Genomic DNA, 16316 nt, shown 5'->3' with positions numbered 1-16316 from the left:
TATTGACTAATATCACACTGCCAGGTCAGGTTTCTTTATCTTTATTCTTAGCCTTCTATTGAATATCTATTATTATTGTCAAATATGTTATAATTAATTACTACTATAAAATTGTATAAATTATAAAACCAGTATTATATAAGCATAAAAACCAAAGGGTAAATCTTCACCTCAGAGAATAATTTATTATCCGCTGAGGCGGAGCCACCCCTATGTATTTGTCGCGAACGGAATTCCGCTGTGGGTTTCCACCAACGCGCCGCAACTTGCCCCAGATTATTGCCACTTTTAATAATGCGATTTATCAAAATACCAATACCGGACAGCCACGACACGCCGGTAGATACGCGAAATTAACGCTCACGCGTATGCTATTCTGGACCTGGCGAGGGCCTCCCACCTCTGCCTGACCTGACACGCGGAACTAAACGCATTGTGATTGCTCACCGCATTCCCGTCCGCGCGGCAGTTCAGGCATGATGGGACGGCTCCCGCCATCCAGCCCTGGCACACCGCCCTCTGATGCTCTCCGCCGCAATGGCAACACCTCTCCACCTTCTCTTTGCAGTGGCGCCTACCGTGACCGTAGCCCAGGCACATCGAGCACTGAACCAGGGGAGAATAATCCTCCACCTGGATCCGCTGCATGTCGATGCGCACTGAGCCGGTCTCAACCAGCGCGCGCCACAGCTTTGGGGGGACACTGATTACGGTGTGCTCCAGTAGAGGGTTTCTTGCCTTCTTCCTAAACTTAATATCAATGGTTTTGTCCTCTTCCTTGAGATCATTAAATATTTTTCTATTTTGCCCCGTTAATTTTGATATTATTTGCTCATTTGTGTGTTTTAGTACATTTTTGAGGATGAGTAATGGGTTCTTATTTTCTACTATTTTTACTTGCAAATTATTTATTTTCTCTATTCTATTTTTGAGTTTCTGTCTGCCTTCCTTTGTTTCACAACTTATTATTATCTTTCTGTCACGCGTTTTCCTCACCCTTTCAATTTTCACCCAATCTCCGCCCTCACCTGCCACTTCTCTTATCCGTTCCATAACCACGTCACCCGTGTCCATTCCTGTCTTATCGTCGACAATAACGGAATGAAGGGTGACGGGCTTTTCCTGAGAAGAGGCTGCAATCTGTGCGTATGTTTGCGGATTTTTTGTTGCGGGTAAGTTGTCTTGACTCCGGTGGTCCATCAGTTTTTTAATTTCCTGTATGTCCTTGGAGTTCTCCTCGAGCCTCTCCATCAGTGGCTTCAGGAAGTCCTTCAGGTCAATGTTGCTTATCGCCTCCTGAGGGATAGGGGAGGTCTGTGTTCGCACACTAGGACGTTGACCCGGCGTGAGATTTTTCAGTTCTTGATATATTGCCAGGTCGCACGTCAGGTCATCCACCTCTCTTATCTTGCTCTGGATGGAGTCCTTTGTAGCTCTCTTGAGCCTTAGCGCGTGCTCAACCTCGTCCTTCATGTCGTTAAGGAGGCCTCGGATGCGACCACAAAGTTCATCCCTATCGTCATCCGTCAATATTTTCATGCGTTCTCCCTCTTTAAGGTAGGGTGTGTTAGGAAGATATTGCAAGTATCTTTCCCTTCTTCTTGTGTTGGGAGTGGCCCACTCTTCCTCTGGTGGTAATCTAGCGGAGGAATCTATTGAGGAGTCGCTAGGCAATTCAGTGGGCGATGTGTTGTTGTCGCAGTAATTCAGTGGCTTTTTAAAAGTCACCGACCTGGGTGTTCGTATCATTTTAATATGTTAAAAGTAAATTTGTAAAAGTTGTATATATATATTGTAAAAGTAAAATTTAAGTAAAAGTAAAGTTAAAAGCAGAGAGTAAAGATAAAGTTTAAAAGTTGATGAATAACAATCAACGTCAATACTAGTTGCAGCCCTGTATATGGGGGCTGCAATATGTAGATGTGTAAATAAATAAATAAATAGTAAAACACTTAAGCTAATACAATTTAAATCACTTAGCCAATAGGTGCCGCCGTAATTTATACGAGTCAACTTAATTAATAATGCCGACCTATATTTTGCTAATTGTCAATTTTTTATGCCTATTTCTTGTTTTATATTTTATTTACTATTTTTGTAGTATTAAAAACCATATATTAAACCATATTCCACCCTATGATATTCTAAAAGTTAAGATTTTAATTTTTCTTGTTAGGCTCTGTCCAACCCGCAAAGGTCCCATACACTTCATGCACTCCGATATCAACAAACGCAACGCCGAGACAATAGCATTCCACAGCGAGCCGAGAACAATAGGCTGGCGGAATGCCGTCTACTACGTCACTGGGAGGCGTGACCTGCGGAGCGGTCGACGGCCGCACTCAACCTATTTTGTATCTATTTAATATTTAATTCATACCTATTTAGCGGTTTTATAATAATTGACTAGTTCAATATTGTACTACAAGCTACAACTACAAAATTTTGCTTTAAGTTATTATTTAGAATTAAGTTTGTTAGGCTCTGTCTACCCCGTAAGGAAGGAACCCGCGCAAAGCAACAATAATACGGCTCGAGTGCACGACCTTGGCATTCCTTAGCGAGCCGAGAACAATAGGCTCGTTCGATGCCTTCTGTCGCTCACCCGTTACAATTTTGTAATTGCGGTCTAGGCCTATTTCCACTTTACACAGTTTATAGATTTTCTTAAAAACTATAGGCCTTCCTGTTTTTACAATTTGATATAGTCCAGATATTTAATTGTTCTTACTTTATTTGGTTGAATTTTATACTAATACTAATTTTTTAATGCAATTACAAGCGGTTTTCTATTTATTTACTATTTTGCCAACTGCAAACTCTGTTGGTTTCTTAATTAAAGGGGTAAAATTCGAGGGATGGTTCACTCCAGACTGATTAGGGATGATCAGGGATGAGAATTAGTAAAAGACTCCACCCTAGGGGACCGGGATTGGTTGTTTTAGTGACCTCTTGGTTTTCGATTTTTGCCTATCGATTAGGGGATGTTAGGGGGGGTTTTGGGTTTTAGTATCACTTTAAAATCTATTTTTCTGCTCGCCTTTACAGGGTTGTAGGGTTTAAATTTTGAAAAAGAGTCTGTTTAAAAAGTCAATTTTGGGTTTATATTTACGATAAATGCTAACTGCTTTAAGAGCCTAAGGAGAAAATAATTTATAACTCGAAAATTACCGATCCAATCTGAACCAAATTTTTGTGGGTGCTGGGGGGGTAAACGATCCCTCGAATCGTATATTTTCAGCATGAAATTTCCTTATCCTAGGTCCTATTTTGTCCCCGCGAAGTCGTCATTCGCCGATTCCGGGAAGAAAAACCTCCGCTGCTGGCTTCCGGAGTGTCCCAGGATAGTGATCCAAGTCCACAAATTCCCGTTCGCAGTTGGCAGGTCCAGTCCCGGTACGTCTGGTTCACAGTTCCCGTGGGTTGAGCGGCAATTTTGGAAAATTCGCTGATTGGTTGATCACAGTTTTCGTTCTGGTAGCCAAACCCGCGACCCGATCCCGATGGTTTTCGGGAGGTGATGCCCTCGACAGGTCCTACACCGATCAGCACCTTCAGCCCCTCGCCCAAACCCACCAAACCGCCGAAAAGCACGCTCCGACTCCAGATTTCGTCTATCGCCTCACTCCCTTCTCTTCTCGACGTCCTTTACCGGGCCTTCCGACTCAGTGGGCCTCCAGTTATTATGCCACTCTGTTCCTCACCAGTCAGTCCTTATTCCGTGTTAGTTTCGGCTGGTTTGTGCAGCGGACAACCGAGCTATCAGCCGGGAAGCAAAGTCAGTATCTCTGGAGCTCAGATGAAGTGTCCTGCCACGCCACGCCGGCGTTCTTGATCACAGAATTTTGAGACTTTGCACAGACAAAGTCTCGGTCACTATCTTCTCTTCCACAGTTCCAGATTACTTAGTCTCCGATACTAATCGCGAGTTTGTGGCGACGAAGCGCGAGGAGGCGTTCAGCCTGCAACTTTGTTTTGGTTTATTTTAATTGTTTTAAGTCCGATTTTGAAAATTTTTTCACCACTAGTTTGCTCTTTTGACCGCGAATCCAATGATGTATTGCACTTATTAAATTTTTCCAATTGCGAATACTTTAGAATTTTTTAGCGCGGAGCGGTTAAAAATCGTGACGCTCGGTACAGCGGACAGAGCGCAACGGTTGGTTAGGTTAGGTTAGGTTAGGTTAGGTTAGGTTAGGTTAGGTTAGGTTAGGTTAGGTTAGGTTAGGTTAGGTTAGGTTAGGTTAGGTTAGGTTAGGTTAGGTTAGGTTAGGTTAGGTTAGGTTAGGTTAGGTTAGGTTAGGTTAGGTTAGGTTAGGTTAGGTTAGGTTAGGTTAGGTTAGGTTAGGTTAGGTTAGGTTAGGTTAGGTTAGGTTAGGTTAGGTTAGGTTAGGTTAGGTTAGGTTAGGTTAGGTTAGGTTAGGTTAGGTTAGGTTAGGTTAGGTTAGGTTAGGTTAGGTTAGGTTAGGTTAGGTTAGGTTAGGTTAGGTTAGGTTAGGTTAGGTTAGGTTAGGTTAGGTTAGGTTAGGTTAGGTTAGGTTAGGTTAGGTTAGGTTAGGTTAGGTTAGGTTAGGTTAGGTTAGGTTAGGTTAGGTTAGGTTAGGTTAGGTTAGGTTAGGTTAGGTTAGGTTAGGTTAGGTTAGGTTAGGTTAGGTTAGGTTAGGTTAGGTTAGGTTAGGTTAGGTTAGGTTAGGTTAGGTTAGGTTAGGTTAGGTTAGGTTAGGTTAGGTTAGGTTAGGTTAGGTTAGGTTAGGTTAGGTTAGGTTAGGTTAGGTTAGGTTAGGTTAGGTTAGGTTAGGTTAGGTTAGGTTAGGTTAGGTTAGGTTAGGTTAGGTTAGGTTAGGTTAGGTTAGGTTAGGTTAGGTTAGGTTAGGTTAGGTTAGGTTAGGTTAGGTTAGGTTAGGTTAGGTTAGGTTAGGTTAGGTTAGGTTAGGTTAGGTTAGGTTAGGTTAGGTTAGGTTAGGTTAGGTTAGGTTAGGTTAGGTTAGGTTAGGTTAGGTTTTTTTTTTTTTTTTAAGATGCTAAGTGATTTGTTTGGTAATTAATTTTTTTATTAAATGGGTATGCTGTGTTTTTGTATGATAAGTGTAGCGTTGGTGGGTCTCTGCTATTTGATACAGATACCCACCGTCGCTATTTATCTTGAGCGATGTTTTTTTTTTTTTATGTTAAGGTGCCATAGATCTGCTTTTTGATTTGCATTTGTGACTGTTATGATTGAATGTAATATTGAATTTTGCGAGGCGATTTCGCATTTCGACAAGGCGCTAGAATTAGAATTACAGTTACAATTTTAAATTACAAGGCTCTTCCTTCTTCTTAAGGCGCATCTTTGCTTCAAGGGCGGCCAACGTGCTGCTAATAGCCATAGTCAGTGCTATCCTGAAGAGCTTTCATGGCATTGACTATGCGCGGGCATGCTTTGTTGTCGGTGGCTGAATGGCTAGTATTGGCGCTACGAACTGACTTGCAGTTATAACAGCACGTCTTATTCGGATCGGCGCGAACGGGGCACGAGTTGATTTGGTGCTCAGTGGAGCCACAGTGGGCGCACGGGCGGGACTCAGCGGTGCACTTGTTATTAGTGTGCCCGAACTGCAGGCACTTATAACATTGCACGAAGCGGCTGAAGTCCGCCACGTGCACCCGCTGGTGCTCCACGTTCGCGCGCTCCCCTTCGACCAGCCTGCGCCGGATCGCCGGGGCCACCTCCAACACCGCGTTGTAAAAGCGCTCATTTCTATTGTTCAAGAGGAAGCAAAGGCGGATTTCTTCGCTGGGGATTTGGTTCTGGTGGCTTATGATGTCCACCAGTTCCTCCCTCTGGACCTCTTTGCTAATCCCCTTCAAGATGATGAGAGGGCGACGGAGCTTCGACTCTTCAGCTGCAATGCCGGGGATGTTGTTCACTTTTCGGAGGATTTGGTCGCGCTGCTCATTGGTATCGAACTCTACTTTGAGCATGTTTTGGCGCAAGGGCTTTACTTTCGAGGGAGCAAATGTTGTTCTCCGGAATGAGATGTTCTTTTTGAACTCGTCAAGTACGACTGGCTGCTGTTTTTGTTTATCGCTAGTCTCCTTAGCTTTGATGATGATGGAGGGCAAGGTGCGCGAGGGAGGAGGAATGCTCTTAGGGGGGGAGGGCGTCGCCACGGCCGCGGCGAAGGATTTTGCAGGCGCTGGTGGAGAGGGCGCTGGCGTCGTCGGCGTCATGGCCTTAAGTTCCTCACGGATACTCTCCCGAATAATAGAGAGCAGTGTGCTCTGGTCCGGGAGGATCTCCGGAGTCGGAGGAGTCGGCGCAATCGCGACCGTTGGCCCGGTCTCCTTGACCTTCACCAACGCCTGCGCAGATCTTTGTATCTCCTGCGCCGCCGCCGCAATGAGCCGCTTGTTGGTAGCAGTGACGCTCTTTCCTTCGTTAACAGCTTTGTTGATTGTGTACGTTAGTTTTGTAACTACCGCCATGAAGGTGTCGATACTCTTCACATCTTCAGAACGGGCAGGTAGTTCAATAATTATTGCGCTAGAAGATTTGCTGGACTTGGTTGCAGTTTTGCGAGCGGGCACAACTTTGGCGGGAGCTTGTGAGGAGGCAGTAGCGTCGCTCACTTCGGGTGTTTCGGTGTCAGACATGTACCGAAGTTGGGGCATGTCTGATTCGGGGGAAAATTGGAGGTCTACACTAGGAGTTAAGAGATCCTCCTCATCCATCTCACTTATGGGCGCTATGTACGGTCGAGTGCGTTCAGGGGGGCTAGCCGTAGTTGGGGAGGCCCTGGAATTGCCTGCCACTGGTGAGGAAGACCGCGAAGGGCGGTTGGGGGGTGCAGGAGGAGGTCGAGTGGTCGCCTCCTTACGAGTCGGAGACCGGGTGAGCCCCATGGTCTCGTCAGTAAACTATTGAACTTTAATAAAATATGTCAATCAAAATCCAACTATATAATTAAACTATTGCTTCTAAGAGGGTGTTATCTATTGAAATACTATTTTTGGGACCAGAAGAACACTATGAACTAATCGGAAGAAAGAAAAAATACGAGGGAAAAAAGTGGATTTTTGGTTTCGACTTACGTCGGCGAGCAGAATTTACCTAGCTGATGAAACTAGGGTGGGCGGGGGGGCGAATTTTTCGCGTATTTTGTCCGGGAATGGCTTAAAATGACGGGGTAGGCAGCCGGAACACTAATCAGAAGTAATTAGGGGTAGGTTCGGAAGAAAAATTTGGTCTATGGACAAAAATGAGTATTTGGATGGAAGAAAAACCGTTAAAGAAGAAAAATGACAAAATAGTATGAAAAATTCGGCGGGATGGAGAAAGCTGGTATGCAGAACTGATGGCGGCAACAAGACGAAGAGATCAAGGTATCACAATCAGGGGTGGACACACTAAAGATGGGATGCCGATGTATGGGTGCGAGGTATAAGGTAACCTCGGTAGGTATTTAAAAAACGAAAAATATTAATAATTAAAAAACTATTGGACGGATTTTAAAGATTGGGGTGTCAAAAGAAGCGGGGTGACGAGGGGGATGATAGACAGAAACTACTAGACTATTTTTGATAGAAAAAATTTGAGATATCGACAAAAATGTGTGTTTTTTGAGATCTGAAACTACTAAATTACGAAAAACTTAGCGAATTCTCCGCGTATTTTGTCCGGGAATGGCTTAAAATGACGGGGTAGGCAGCCGGAACACTAATCAGAAGTAATTAGGGGTAGGTTCGGAAGAAAAATTTGGTCTATGGACAAAAATGAGTATTTGGATGGAAGAAAAACCGTTAAAGAAGAAAAATGACAAAATAGTATGAAAAATTCGGCGGGATGGAGAAAGCTGGTATGCAGAACTGATGGCGGCAACAAGACGAAGAGATCAAGGTATCACAATCAGGGGTGGACACACTAAAGATGGGATGCCGATGTATGGGTGCGAGGTATAAGGTAACCTCGGTAGGTATTTAAAAAACGAAAAATATTAATAATTAAAAAACTATTGGACGGATTTTAAAGATTGGGGTGTCAAAAGAAGCGGGGTGACGAGGGGGATGATAGACAGAAACTACTAGACTATTTTTGATGGTTAGGTTAGGTTAGGTTAGGTTAGGTTAGGTTAGGTTAGGTTAGGTTAGGTTAGGTTAGGTTAGGTTAGGTTAGGTTAGGTTAGGTTAGGTTAGGTTAGGTTAGGTTAGGTTAGGTTAGGTTAGGTTAGGTTAGGTTAGGTTAGGTTAGGTTAGGTTAGGTTAGGTTAGGTTAGGTTAGGTTAGGTTAGGTTAGGTTAGGTTAGGTTAGGTTAGGTTAGGTTAGGTTAGGTTAGGTTAGGTTAGGTTAGGTTAGGTTAGGTTAGGTTAGGTTAGGTTAGGTTAGGTTAGGTTAGGTTAGGTTAGGTTAGGTTAGGTTAGGTTAGGTTAGGTTAGGTTAGGTTAGGTTAGGTTAGGTTAGGTTAGGTTAGGTTAGGTTAGGTTAGGTTAGGTTAGGTTAGGTTAGGTTAGGTTAGGTTAGGTTAGGTTAGGTTAGGTTAGGTTAGGTTAGGTTAGGTTAGGTTAGGTTAGGTTAGGTTAGGTTAGGTTAGGTTAGGTTAGGTTAGGTTAGGTTAGGTTAGGTTAGGTTAGGTTAGGTTAGGTTAGGTTAGGTTAGGTTAGGTTAGGTTAGGTTAGGTTAGGTTAGGTTAGGTTAGGTTAGGTTAGGTTAGGTTAGGTTAGGTTAGGTTAGGTTAGGTTAGGTTAGGTTAGGTTAGGTTAGGTTAGGTTAGGTTAGGTTAGGTTAGGTTAGGTTAGGTTAGGTTAGGTTAGGTTAGGTTAGGTTAGGTTAGGTTAGGTTAGGTTAGGTTAGGTTAGGTTAGGTTAGGTTAGGTTAGGTTAGGTTAGGTTAGGTTAGGTTAGGTTAGGTTAGGTTAGGTTAGGTTAGGTTAGGTTAGGTTAGGTTAGGTTAGGTTAGGTTAGGTTAGGTTAGGTTAGGTTAGGTTAGGTTAGGTTAGGTTAGGTTAGGTTAGGTTAGGTTAGGTTAGGTTAGGTTAGGTTAGGTTAGGTTAGGTTAGGTTAGGTTAGGTTAGGTTAGGTTAGGTTAGGTTAGGTTAGGTTAGGTTAGGTTAGGTTAGGTTAGGTTAGGTTAGGTTAGGTTAGGTTAGGTTAGGTTAGGTTAGGTTAGGTTAGGTTAGGTTAGGTTAGGTTAGGTTAGGTTAGGTTAGGTTAGGTTAGGTTAGGTTAGGTTAGGTTAGGTTAGGTTAGGTTAGGTTAGGTTAGGTTAGGTTAGGTTAGGTTAGGTTAGGTTAGGTTAGGTTAGGTTAGGTTAGGTTAGGTTAGGTTAGGTTAGGTTAGGTTAGGTTAGGTTAGGTTAGGTTAGGTTAGGTTAGGTTAGGTTAGGTTAGGTTAGGTTAGGTTAGGTTAGGTTAGGTTAGGTTAGGTTAGGTTAGGTTAGGTTAGGTTAGGTTAGGTTAGGTTAGGTTAGGTTAGGTTAGGTTAGGTTAGGTTAGGTTAGGTTAGGTTAGGTTAGGTTAGGTTAGGTTAGGTTAGGTTAGGTTAGGTTAGGTTAGGTTAGGTTAGGTTAGGTTAGGTTAGGTTAGGTTAGGTTAGGTTAGGTTAGGTTAGGTTAGGTTAGGTTAGGTTAGGTTAGGTTAGGTTAGGTTAGGTTAGGTTAGGTTAGGTTAGGTTAGGTTAGGTTAGGTTAGGTTAGGTTAGGTTAGGTTAGGTTAGGTTAGGTTAGGTTAGGTTAGGTTAGGTTAGGTTAGGTTAGGTTAGGTTAGGTTAGGTTAGGTTAGGTTAGGTTAGGTTAGGTTAGGTTAGGTTAGGTTAGGTTAGGTTAGGTTAGGTTAGGTTAGGTTAGGTTAGGTTAGGTTAGGTTAGGTTAGGTTAGGTTAGGTTAGGTTAGGTTAGGTTAGGTTAGGTTAGGTTAGGTTAGGTTAGGTTAGGTTAGGTTAGGTTAGGTTAGGTTAGGTTAGGTTAGGTTAGGTTAGGTTAGGTTAGGTTAGGTTAGGTTAGGTTAGGTTAGGTTAGGTTAGGTTAGGTTAGGTTAGGTTAGGTTAGGTTAGGTTAGGTTAGGTTAGGTTAGGTTAGGTTAGGTTAGGTTAGGTTAGGTTAGGTTAGGTTAGGTTAGGTTAGGTTAGGTTAGGTTAGGTTAGGTTAGGTTAGGTTAGGTTAGGTTAGGTTAGGTTAGGTTAGGTTAGGTTAGGTTAGGTTAGGTTAGGTTAGGTTAGGTTAGGTTAGGTTAGGTTAGGTTAGGTTAGGTTAGGTTAGGTTAGGTTAGGTTAGGTTAGGTTAGGTTAGGTTAGGTTAGGTTAGGTTAGGTTAGGTTAGGTTAGGTTAGGTTAGGTTAGGTTAGGTTAGGTTAGGTTAGGTTAGGTTAGGTTAGGTTAGGTTAGGTTAGGTTAGGTTAGGTTAGGTTAGGTTAGGTTAGGTTAGGTTAGGTTAGGTTAGGTTAGGTTAGGTTAGGTTAGGTTAGGTTAGGTTAGGTTAGGTTAGGTTAGGTTAGGTTAGGTTAGGTTAGGTTAGGTTAGGTTAGGTTAGGTTAGGTTAGGTTAGGTTAGGTTAGGTTAGGTTAGGTTAGGTTAGGTTAGGTTAGGTTAGGTTAGGTTAGGTTAGGTTAGGTTAGGTTAGGTTAGGTTAGGTTAGGTTAGGTTAGGTTAGGTTAGGTTAGGTTAGGTTAGGTTAGGTTAGGTTAGGTTAGGTTAGGTTAGGTTAGGTTAGGTTAGGTTAGGTTAGGTTAGGTTAGGTTAGGTTAGGTTAGGTTAGGTTAGGTTAGGTTAGGTTAGGTTAGGTTAGGTTAGGTTAGGTTAGGTTAGGTTAGGTTAGGTTAGGTTAGGTTAGGTTAGGTTAGGTTAGGTTAGGTTAGGTTAGGTTAGGTTAGGTTAGGTTAGGTTAGGTTAGGTTAGGTTAGGTTAGGTTAGGTTAGGTTAGGTTAGGTTAGGTTAGGTTAGGTTAGGTTAGGTTAGGTTAGGTTAGGTTAGGTTAGGTTAGGTTAGGTTAGGTTAGGTTAGGTTAGGTTAGGTTAGGTTAGGTTAGGTTAGGTTAGGTTAGGTTAGGTTAGGTTAGGTTAGGTTAGGTTAGGTTAGGTTAGGTTAGGTTAGGTTAGGTTAGGTTAGGTTAGGTTAGGTTAGGTTAGGTTAGGTTAGGTTAGGTTAGGTTAGGTTAGGTTAGGTTAGGTTAGGTTAGGTTAGGTTAGGTTAGGTTAGGTTAGGTTAGGTTAGGTTAGGTTAGGTTAGGTTAGGTTAGGTTAGGTTAGGTTAGGTTAGGTTAGGTTAGGTTAGGTTAGGTTAGGTTAGGTTAGGTTAGGTTAGGTTAGGTTAGGTTAGGTTAGGTTAGGTTAGGTTAGGTTAGGTTAGGTTAGGTTAGGTTAGGTTAGGTTAGGTTAGGTTAGGTTAGGTTAGGTTAGGTTAGGTTAGGTTAGGTTAGGTTAGGTTAGGTTAGGTTAGGTTAGGTTAGGTTAGGTTAGGTTAGGTTAGGTTAGGTTAGGTTAGGTTAGGTTAGGTTAGGTTAGGTTAGGTTAGGTTAGGTTAGGTTAGGTTAGGTTAGGTTAGGTTAGGTTAGGTTAGGTTAGGTTAGGTTAGGTTAGGTTAGGTTAGGTTAGGTTAGGTTAGGTTAGGTTAGGTTAGGTTAGGTTAGGTTAGGTTAGGTTAGGTTAGGTTAGGTTAGGTTAGGTTAGGTTAGGTTAGGTTAGGTTAGGTTAGGTTAGGTTAGGTTAGGTTAGGTTAGGTTAGGTTAGGTTAGGTTAGGTTAGGTTAGGTTAGGTTAGGTTAGGTTAGGTTAGGTTAGGTTAGGTTAGGTTAGGTTAGGTTAGGTTAGGTTAGGTTAGGTTAGGTTAGGTTAGGTTAGGTTAGGTTAGGTTAGGTTAGGTTAGGTTAGGTTAGGTTAGGTTAGGTTAGGTTAGGTTAGGTTAGGTTAGGTTAGGTTAGGTTAGGTTAGGTTAGGTTAGGTTAGGTTAGGTTAGGTTAGGTTAGGTTAGGTTAGGTTAGGTTAGGTTAGGTTAGGTTAGGTTAGGTTAGGTTAGGTTAGGTTAGGTTAGGTTAGGTTAGGTTAGGTTAGGTTAGGTTAGGTTAGGTTAGGTTAGGTTAGGTTAGGTTAGGTTAGGTTAGGTTAGGTTAGGTTAGGTTAGGTTAGGTTAGGTTAGGTTAGGTTAGGTTAGGTTAGGTTAGGTTAGGTTAGGTTAGGTTAGGTTAGGTTAGGTTAGGTTAGGTTAGGTTAGGTTAGGTTAGGTTAGGTTAGGTTAGGTTAGGTTAGGTTAGGTTAGGTTAGGTTAGGTTAGGTTAGGTTAGGTTAGGTTAGGTTAGGTTAGGTTAGGTTAGGTTAGGTTAGGTTAGGTTAGGTTAGGTTAGGTTAGGTTAGGTTAGGTTAGGTTAGGTTAGGTTAGGTTAGGTTAGGTTAGGTTAGGTTAGGTTAGGTTAGGTTAGGTTAGGTTAGGTTAGGTTAGGTTAGGTTAGGTTAGGTTAGGTTAGGTTAGGTTAGGTTAGGTTAGGTTAGGTTAGGTTAGGTTAGGTTAGGTTAGGTTAGGTTAGGTTAGGTTAGGTTAGGTTAGGTTAGGTTAGGTTAGGTTAGGTTAGGTTAGGTTAGGTTAGGTTAGGTTAGGTTAGGTTAGGTTAGGTTAGGTTAGGTTAGGTTAGGTTAGGTTAGGTTAGGTTAGGTTAGGTTAGGTTAGGTTAGGTTAGGTTAGGTTAGGTTAGGTTAGGTTAGGTTAGGTTAGGTTAGGTTAGGTTAGGTTAGGTTAGGTTAGGTTAGGTTAGGTTAGGTTAGGTTAGGTTAGGTTAGGTTAGGTTAGGTTAGGTTAGGTTAGGTTAGGTTAGGTTAGGTTAGGTTAGGTTAGGTTAGGTTAGGTTAGGTTAGGTTAGGTTAGGTTAGGTTAGGTTAGGTTAGGTTAGGTTAGGTTAGGTTAGGTTAGGTTAGGTTAGGTTAGGTTAGGTTAGGTTAGGTTAGGTTAGGTTAGGTTAGGTTAGGTTAGGTTAGGTTAGGTTAGGTTAGGTTAGGTTAGGTTAGGTTAGGTTAGGTTAGGTTAGGTTAGGTTAGGTTAGGTTAGGTTAGGTTAGGTTAGGTTAGGTTAGGTTAGGTTAGGTTAGGTTAGGTTAGGTTAGGTTAGGTTAGGTTAGGTTAGGTTAGGTTAGGTTAGGTTAGGTTAGGTTAGGTTAGGTTAGGTTAGGTTAGGTTAGGTTAGGTTAGGTTAGGTTAGGTTAGGTTAGGTTAGGTTAGGTTAGGTTAGGTTAGGTTAGGTTAGGTTAGGTTAGGTTAGGTTAGGTTAGGTTAGGTTAGGTTAGGTTAGGTTAGGTTAGGTTAGGTTAGGTTAGGTTAGGTTAGGTTAGGTTAGGTTAGGTTAGGTTAGGTTAGGTTAGGTTAGGTTAGGTTAGGTTAGGTTAGGTTAGGTTAGGTTAGGTTAGGTTAGGTTAGGTTAGGTTAGGTTAGGTTAGGTTAGGTTAGGTTAGGTTAGGTTAGGTTAGGTTAGGTTAGGTTAGGTTAGGTTAGGTTAGGTTAGGTTAGGTTAGGTTAGGTTAGGTTAGGTTAGGTTAGGTTAGGTTAGGTTAGGTTAGGTTAGGTTAGGTTAGGTTAGGTTAGGTTAGGTTAGGTTAGGTTAGGTTAGGTTAGGTTAGGTTAGGTTAGGTTAGGTTAGGTTAGGTTAGGTTAGGTTAGGTTAGGTTAGGTTAGGTTAGGTTAGGTTAGGTTAGGTTAGGTTAGGTTAGGTTAGGTTAGGTTAGGTTAGGTTAGGTTAGGTTAGGTTAGGTTAGGTTAGGTTAGGTTAGGTTAGGTTAGGTTAGGTTAGGTTAGGTTAGGTTAGGTTAGGTTAGGTTAGGTTAGGTTAGGTTAGGTTAGGTTAGGTTAGGTTAGGTTAGGTTAGGTTAGGTTAGGTTAGGTTAGGTTAGGTTAGGTTAGGTTAGGTTAGGTTAGGTTAGGTTAGGTTAGGTTAGGTTAGGTTAGGTTAGGTTAGGTTAGGTTAGGTTAGGTTAGGTTAGGTTAGGTTAGGTTAGGTTAGGTTAGGTTAGGTTAGGTTAGGTTAGGTTAGGTTAGGTTAGGTTAGGTTAGGTTAGGTTAGGTTAGGTTAGGTTAGGTTAGGTTAGGTTAGGTTAGGTTAGGTTAGGTTAGGTTAGGTTAGGTTAGGTTAGGTTAGGTTAGGTTAGGTTAGGTTAGGTTAGGTTAGGTTAGGTTAGGTTAGGTTAGGTTAGGTTAGGTTAGGTTAGGTTAGGTTAGGTTAGGTTAGGTTAGGTTAGGTTAGGTTAGGTTAGGTTAGGTTAGGTTAGGTTAGGTTAGGTTAGGTTAGGTTAGGTTAGGTTAGGTTAGGTTAGGTTAGGTTAGGTTAGGTTAGGTTAGGTTAGGTTAGGTTAGGTTAGGTTAGGTTAGGTTAGGTTAGGTTAGGTTAGGTTAGGTTAGGTTAGGTTAGGTTAGGTTAGGTTAGGTTAGGTTAGGTTAGGTTAGGTTAGGTTAGGTTAGGTTAGGTTAGGTTAGGTTAGGTTAGGTTAGGTTAGGTTAGGTTAGGTTAGGTTAGGTTAGGTTAGGTTAGGTTAGGTTAGGTTAGGTTAGGTTAGGTTAGGTTAGGTTAGGTTAGGTTAGGTTAGGTTAGGTTAGGTTAGGTTAGGTTAGGTTAGGTTAGGTTAGGTTAGGTTAGGTTAGGTTAGGTTAGGTTAGGTTAGGTTAGGTTAGGTTAGGTTAGGTTAGGTTAGGTTAGGTTAGGTTAGGTTAGGTTAGGTTAGGTTAGGTTAGGTTAGGTTAGGTTAGGTTAGGTTAGGTTAGGTTAGGTTAGGTTAGGTTAGGTTAGGTTAGGTTAGGTTAGGTTAGGTTAGGTTAGGTTAGGTTAGGTTAGGTTAGGTTAGGTTAGGTTAGGTTAGGTTAGGTTAGGTTAGGTTAGGTTAGGTTAGGTTAGGTTAGGTTAGGTTAGGTTAGGTTAGGTTAGGTTAGGTTAGGTTAGGTTAGGTTAGGTTAGGTTAGGTTAGGTTAGGTTAGGTTAGGTTAGGTTAGGTTAGGTTAGGTTAGGTTAGGTTAGGTTAGGTTAGGTTAGGTTAGGTTAGGTTAGGTTAGGTTAGGTTAGGTTAGGTTAGGTTAGGTTAGGTTAGGTTAGGTTAGGTTAGGTTAGGTTAGGTTAGGTTAGGTTAGGTTAGGTTAGGTTAGGTTAGGTTAGGTTAGGTTAGGTTAGGTTAGGTTAGGTTAGGTTAGGTTAGGTTAGGTTAGGTTAGGTTAGGTTAGGTTAGGTTAGGTTAGGTTAGGTTAGGTTAGGTTAGGTTAGGTTAGGTTAGGTTAGGTTAGGTTAGGTTAGGTTAGGTTAGGTTAGGTTAGGTTAGGTTAGGTTAGGTTAGGTTAGGTTAGGTTAGGTTAGGTTAGGTTAGGTTAGGTTAGGTTAGGTTAGGTTAGGTTAGGTTAGGTTAGGTTAGGATAGGTTAGGTTAGGTTAGGTTAGGTTAGGTTAGGTTAGGTTAGGTTAGGTTAGGTTAGGTTAGGTTAGGTTAGGTTAGGTTAGGTTAGGTTAGGTTAGGTTAGGTTAGGTTAGGTTAGGTTAGGTTAGGTTAGGTTAGGTTAGGTTAGGTTAGGTTAGGTTAGGTTAGGTTAGGTTAGGTTAGGTTAGGTTAGGTTAGGTTAGGTTAGGTTAGGTTAGGTTAGGTTAGGTTAGGTTAGGTTAGGTTAGGTTAGGTTAGGTTAGGTTAGGTTAGGTTAGGTTAGGTTAGGTTAGGTTAGGTTAGGTTAGGTTAGGTTAGGTTAGGTTAGGTTAGGTTAGGTTAGGTTAGGTTAGGTTAGGTTAGGTTAGGTTAGGTTAGGTTAGGTTAGGTTAGGTTAGGTTAGGTTAGGTTAGGTTAGGTTAGGTTAGGTTAGGTTAGGTTAGGTTAGGTTAGGTTAGGTTAGGTTAGGTTAGGTTAGGTTAGGTTAGGTTAGGTTAGGTTAGGTTAGGTTAGGTTAGGTTAGGTTAGGTTAGGTTAGGTTAGGTTAGGTTAGGTTAGGTTAGGTTAGGTTAGGTTAGGTTAGGTTAGGTTAGGTTAGGTTAGGTTAGGTTAGGTTAGGTTAGGTTAGGTTAGGTTAGGTTAGGTTAGGTTAGGTTAGGTTAGGTTAGGTTAGGTTAGGTTAGGTTAGGTTAGGTTAGGTTAGGTTAGGTTAGGTTAGGTTAGGTTAGGTTAGGTTAGGTTAGGTTAGGTTAGGTTAGGTTAGGTTAGGTTAGGTTAGGTTAGGTTAGGTTAGGTTAGGTTAGGTTAGGTTAGGTTAGGTTAGGTTAGGTTAGGTTAGGTTAGGTTAGGTTAGGTTAGGTTAGGTTAGGTTAGGTTAGGTTAGGTTAGGTTAGGTTAGGTTAGGTTAGGTTAGGTTAGGTTAGGTTAGGTTAGGTTAGGTTAGGTTAGGTTAGGTTAGGTTAGGTTAGGTTAGGTTAGG

This window comes from Amyelois transitella, chromosome Z, assembly GCF_032362555.1.
Source record: "Amyelois transitella isolate CPQ chromosome Z, ilAmyTran1.1, whole genome shotgun sequence".
Classification (NCBI taxonomy): Eukaryota; Metazoa; Arthropoda; class Insecta; order Lepidoptera; family Pyralidae; genus Amyelois; species Amyelois transitella.
This window is presented reverse-complemented; position numbering follows the sequence as displayed.